This window comes from Coptis chinensis, chromosome 2 (assembly GCF_015680905.1).
Source record: "Coptis chinensis isolate HL-2020 chromosome 2, ASM1568090v1, whole genome shotgun sequence".
Classification (NCBI taxonomy): domain Eukaryota; kingdom Viridiplantae; phylum Streptophyta; class Magnoliopsida; order Ranunculales; family Ranunculaceae; genus Coptis; species Coptis chinensis.
In genome coordinates, this window is record NC_141457.1 from 32,544,312 (window position 1) to 32,550,992 (window position 6,681).

Sequence of the window (6,681 nt, forward strand, 5' to 3'; positions counted from 1 at the left end):
GCATTGGGCAAAAACTCATTGTACTCACAATGCAGGAATCTCAGTTTGGTGGAATTGGTATGTTGATGATGGAGACTATCTTGGAAGGAGTTTACAATGCAAACTCGCATTGTGTTCGTCAGACGTCTCTGAGACGAAATCAGCTGGCTGTGGCTCAGTGGGTTAGTAAGAATGTGATTGCCACCACGAAAGTAAGTGACATCAATTTAAATTGTCTGCACATTCTCTAGGTCCTTCAGAACAAGAGGTATGAGTTTTGCATGCTCGACTTTTTGTTAAGCGAGATTAGAGCAATAAGTAAATTTACCGCAGGCTTCCATACATTAATTGCGAAGGTTATGATGCATTAGGAGAAGAATGGTAAGATTAATTTGAAGTTGCATGAAAATGCACGTATCTATTAGGAATGTATTCAGAGGGATTGTCATTTGTCGGAAGTTAAGGGTGTTGAAACGGTATCAGATGATGAAGATGAGGATGACACGACGTGTTTTGATGCAAATGCTTTAGAAAGGGCTACTACGGATGTAACCCGCATCTTGTTACTTCATCAGGGCATGCAAACTCTCTATACTCAGTATGAGACGATTCGTACCGGCCAACATTCTCTGACTGACCTATGTGAGTCTATTCAGACTAGGCAGGGTACCATTCATAGTAACCAAGCTAAGCTACAGCAGAATATTCAGTTGCTCAGTGATAGTCACCAGGACATCCAGGATAACATGGAGACTCTAGCCCAAAAAAATACGGAGCGTTGGGAAGCCTTGGATGTCTTGATGGAGCAACAGCGCATGTTTCAAGTAGAAGCTCTACGACGCCCGCCACCTCATGAGGGTTCTTCTTCCGCTGACTCTGGCAGGCATGAGCATCATCGACATAGGACGGATGGCTCTGGCCCATCCTCATCTCATGGCTAGTTGTTGATTAGATTATTGTTGTTAGGAAATTTCCCTGTTTTTAGTAGAATTTGATTCCCATTTGTTTAGTTAAGTAGTTAATATTGGATTATGTATTTGGTTGTTATTTAAATTTCAAGTTAGTTTAGTTTTTGTCCGAGTATGCTTTCTATTTGTCATGAATCCCACCTTCCCGACTTGTTTGGGGGTGGTATTATTTTTTATTTTTTTTTTATTAGCATTGTATTTTACCCTATCCACCTGTATTTGGAATTGCTAGATAGTAACATGTATGGATACTGGTTCCGCGATAGGATTGTGCAGTCAAGATGGCAGAATCTACTTGTAAGTTCCATTTACTCTTATTCTCCTAAACTTACTACTTATTTCTATGATCATTGTAAGTTCTTTTATTGACCGGATGGGGAACAAGTGTTCTCTGTCACCATTGATGATATAACAATGGATTTCAGCAAGTTTTTGATAGCCTTTGCTATTGGAATGCATATGCTGCGCCCCGAAACTCATGGGGTTATATGTATGATAATATATACCTATATAACTATGTGTATTTCCAAGAGACTTATGGGGCGGTGATTTTTTCATGTAGAGGACCAAGGGAATCTTAATGTAGCCCTTGGTAGCCTGTCCCTTAACGTAAGCACTATCATGTTCTTTATTATGATGAATATCTTAGGCGAATGGCGGTTTTCTTCTGTGAATAACGCTGCTGGTGACGTCTTCCTTGCTTTAGCTGAGGGACGTATGTTACATGATATTCTCTAGACCTTAGTGTCCAGTTTACCACGAGCCCATAGTACGAAGCATAAGTACCTTCTTATGCCTGTCTTGGTTTGCCACATCATAGTATGTTTCTTTCCTGATTTCGCATTCTGCTACACGGATTGGGTTGGGGTTGATACTATGTGACACACAAATTGCATTGTACGTTCTTTTCATGCAATAACTTGGCCAGGATGGAGGCTACAACCTAATTAAGTTGCCCCTTACACCCCATCAGACCAAGTAACGCTTAACAGATTAGCACGGGTAGATGATACATGGTGTAAAGCCTGGCAAATTGTCATGGCGTGGTAGAATGCAAAGGAACCTCACTTCTTCATAGAAGAGGATGACAACGCTTAAATGAGGGATATGAGGTAAGTTTTACTTTTTGTTACTGTCTGCTTATGTCCCAAGCAATTTAATTTTTGTTATTCCCATAACGGGTGAAACCCGTATAGAGTTGAGTATGTTTTTATTTATCTATATTAGTATGTTCTAAATTTGTTTTGCAGGTGTTCTAAAATTTTCACGCATGTCCATGGTATTTCCTATCCTTTTTATTTCTATACTTTGAGGACAAAGAATGTTTTTGTTTGGGGGTAGCATAGAAACACGCATAATTTAAGGCAACTATTAGGATATATATACGTATAATATGCACTTGTTTTCTAGTAAAAAAATAAAAATATATAAAAATAATAAGTATTTATACTATGCACTTAGGAATATTGGTATTGTTTCTTTCTCTATGATGATATTAGTCTAGAAGTTTTACGTTAGCTCTTAAATTAGAATAGTTTTTAAAAATGTAGGTTAATCTGTAGGTAATAATCGTTGCATCTTTCCATAAATATATTCCATGAGCATCTATGTTTGTATTGGCAATAAGTTTCTGAAATCTACGCTAGAGTACTTATTCTACAAATCCTGTGAGAATATAGCCTTAAGGCCTTATGAGTGAAATATTTGATATAATGACACAAGAGATAAGTAAATTCCGAATAAATAAATCACACGTCCACTTGCTTGACCACTATACCATATCCTAAGCGAGAATTTAGGTCCTTTTTGGATCGATATAGCCAGAAATTCAAATTTATATGAAATTATTTTCTGCTAGTCGCCCCTCTGAGCTTTTCTTTAGCATTTTCATAAACCACAAATCCTTTACCCTTTTATAAAAACAAAATAAAAATAAAACAGCCTACCCATTTTTTAATGAGTTTAAGAATAGAGATGAAATGAAGAAAAGAAAAGAGAAATACACGTGGAAAACCAATAATTTGTTAGTTATTTCAAATAAGAAAAGAAAAGAAAGTTTCCATCCTAAGAAAAAATAATAAATAAATAAATATAATAAAATAAAAAGTTAGAACTCCAAAAATAGAATCAAAGGAGTCAAAAGCCAAAAAAAAGAAAAAAATGGCTAAGGATGGAAACAAAGTGTAGAAGCAAATTAAAACAAGGTTTTCTCTAGTTAAATATTTTGAAGACTCTATTATCTCATACTTGTCCTTTTGAATATTTATTTCCTTCCTTCTTAAACCATCACCTAATCCTTGCAACACCTAATAAAGACCTCTGGCTCAATTAGGAATAGGTTAGTGTGATGGTAAGTGGCAGATGTGTTTGATCGACTTCGGCTTCCTTGGATTGTCATTGAGATTCTGAGGAAATGTGTGCCTACTGCACACTGGAGTAAGTGAAACTTGAGTGGAAAAATCAAAGTGTTTTTGTCTTGAGATATATGTGAGGACCTACTTAAAGACGATATTCCAAAGTTTCAGAAACAGACCTGTTATTGCATTTCATAGCATAGTTCATTATATATATGTTTATCCGTATATTATTGATTACTATGCACGTATTAGCTTTGGTTTCAAATTGATTATTCTGTATTCATTGCTAGTGATATGTATAGATATTTGAGAATAAATAAGAAAACAGTCATTTTTATTTCTTAGTCGTTGTAGTATAGATGAAGTTTGTGAGTACCTTTTTCTAGAAAACTATCACGAGGCTATAACTCATCCACTAAGGAATTCCTAGTAGTTTAAGGTCTTATTGTATATGGTCAATGCAATCGCACTCGACGAAACGAGATTAGTTAGAACTCTATTTTTGGCAACTTATTTTAATTTCTCATATTTCCTTGAGGACAAGCAAAATACTGTTTGGGGGTGGTTTGATAAGAGCCCAAAACTGTAGTTTTAACACCTTAATAATATTGCATTTAGACCAATTATGTGTATAATAAATAAGAGTTAGCATTGTTTTTGTGTTTTTGTGTATTTCAGGCATTGGAGTCAAATATGTGAATAAATATGTCACTTTTGCAAGAGAAAGGAGCAAAGGTTGGTTGCTAAGACGTTCTATGATTAAAGGCCAAGATTCAAGGAGAAAAAAAATACTTTTAAAGCCTAGTCAAAGCTGAAAAGTCAAAGTCAACGCGGGCAGAAATAGAGCATAAAAGTCAACAGAACTTCCATAGGTCGTATCTTTAGACTCAGACCTCGAAATTAGGCCTATTATATGTCAAAACGACCGGCTCGGAAATAGATTTCTAATGGTCTAGGCCTTGATCCAACCAGAGGAGGAAAATTGGAGGAAAATTCTTTTATAATAATTTCTAGCAGAGAAACCCTTTTTAGACATAAGTAATTAGGTTTTGGGCTTGATTTAATGGCCCAAAACATTGCTCCAAATCCCATGCACGAAATTGTAAACCTAGACCTCTCCTATATAAAAATGACTAAGGCATAACTCTCTGGTACTTAGTGTTTAATTCATAAATCCCTTCTTAGCTAAAAAATTAGTTTTCTTCTTTAGTCGAAACCCTAGTTATTATTTTATTAGCCTAATTACCATTAATAAAGCCAAGTTATTTATATTATTTCAATTATGTCTTATTCTTCTATTGATGATAGTCTAATGAATCTTAGCTAAACCTCCATTAGAGAGGTTTGATGAAGACTTGATGTGTTAGTGTAGAATAAGTTGTAGTAATCTATTCCACTCTACAAGGTAGTTAATTTACCATGAGAATGGGTTTAAATTGCCTCACATGCTAATTATTAGTTGGTAAAGATTGCCATGAATAATTAGGGATTAAAAAGACCCAACCTTCATATGAAAACATAAAGATTAGGATTACAACAAATCTACGCTAGCTTATTAAGGTTTAATCAAGGTGGAATCAAATCCCCCTAATACCTCTCTTCTCATTCACATCTTATAATCAAATTGCCATAGTATACATTAGCATATCGTAATTAGCTATTTTCACCATATTAGTATAATTCAATTATTGCTCTTGTTGATATTATAGAATTGATAATTTAGTGAAACTGTTACGTCTAAGAAACTAGGAGTGGAACAAATTTTTTACTCCACCATATCACAAGATAATCGAGAGTAGAAACTTTGATAACCATAGCTTAAATTCACGTGTTTACTTATGCCTAAGTTTAATTAGTTAAATAGGAATAAACGATTGTTTTTACTTCTATCAGAGATAATCTACTTGGTCACATACTCAACATGGGCACTAGCATTTTTCATATGGATCTATCTTGGTTGCAATGCAAGAGATCACATGTGGTGAGAATATTATTCTGAAGTAACTGAACAGGCCATAGTTACCTTGTGAAAAGATGTGAAACAGTGATTTGATACATAATAAATTAGTTGCCTCATGAGTTTTCAATACAAGGAACGTGAAGTTACAAGAAGCAATGAAACTTTTCAATTTTGGCAGCATATCAACGTTGAAGAAAGACGAATTGGAGTGATAGCAAGCTGCTTTTTGTTCTTAGGCAAGGAATGCTTTAGGGAAAATTACAAAATCAACAAAAGTGATTTTCTGACTATTATTGTAATATAAAACATTATAAACTGATGTATATATAAGTAGAATATGTGGTGGTTCAAAAATAACATAAAAAAAAAATGTACTCTTTGTATGTCTTCGTTGTCACCGATTTCGCTTGGAAAGGTATTGTGAAGATGTTTCGAAAGAGAGTACTGCTGAAGAGTGATAACACAAAGTATTATGAGACTTTGGGCTTTTCAAAGAATGCATTACAAGATGATTTGAAGAAAGCGTATAAGAAAGTTGTTATTAAGAATCATCCTGATAAGGACGGAGATCTAGAGAAATTTAAGGAGTTAGCTACGCTTATTAAGTTTTGAGTGATCCAGATAAGCATGAAATATATTACCAGTATGGTGAGGATGCAATCAATGGAGGATTTCCTTATGGGGTTGGAGGCCACGACCCATTTGACATATTCCAAAACTTCTTTGGTGGTGGCGATGGCAGCATGGGAAAGAGGTAGAGGATGTAGTCCATCCCTTGAAGGTATCGCTAGCTTGAAGATCTTTACAGTGGAACATCTAAGAAGCTATCACTTTCACGCAACGTCCTCTGCTCCGAGTGCAAAGGTAACAAGGGGTCTAAATCTGGTGCTTCAATAGAGTGTTCTGGTTGTCATGGTTCTGGTATGAAGGTTTCAAGTAGGCAAATTCGGCCTTGTAGAATTTAACAGATGTAGTATCCATGCAATAAGTGTGAAGGGTCAGAAGGTTCCGCAGGAGAAAAGGGTTTTGGAAGCTAAGGAAGGAAACTTCTCATCAAATCTCAACCTAGGGAAGTTGTCAAGCTTGATCAATTCAAGGCAATCAGTGACGAAGGGATGTCGATGTACCAGAGACCAATCATAAAAGGAAAGATGCTCTACATCCACTCAAAGTGGATTTCAATTCCTTGATTCATTGACTCCTGATCAGTGCAAAGCATTCGGGGCAATGTTCCCACCAAGGAGTAAAGCGTATCGCCTAACTATTTGAGAAAAAAAGCTTTAGTAAGCACCATAGAATCTTGAACTAACGTCACAATGACACAATCACTATAACTATTCTAATTCTAAGATGAATATATGTGGAACTGTTCCTTTACCAAACCACTCTTCTTCTTCTTTTTTGGTTGAAGTGAGCT

General features: G+C 35.5%; 1 pseudogene; it reads left to right on the forward strand.

The window, feature by feature from the left end:
* The first annotated feature begins 5,633 nt into the window (after nucleotides 1-5,633).
* On the forward strand, nucleotides 5,634-6,301 carry LOC147515820 (dnaJ protein homolog pseudogene; annotated as a pseudogene).
* Nucleotides 6,302-6,681: the final 380 nt, after the last annotated feature.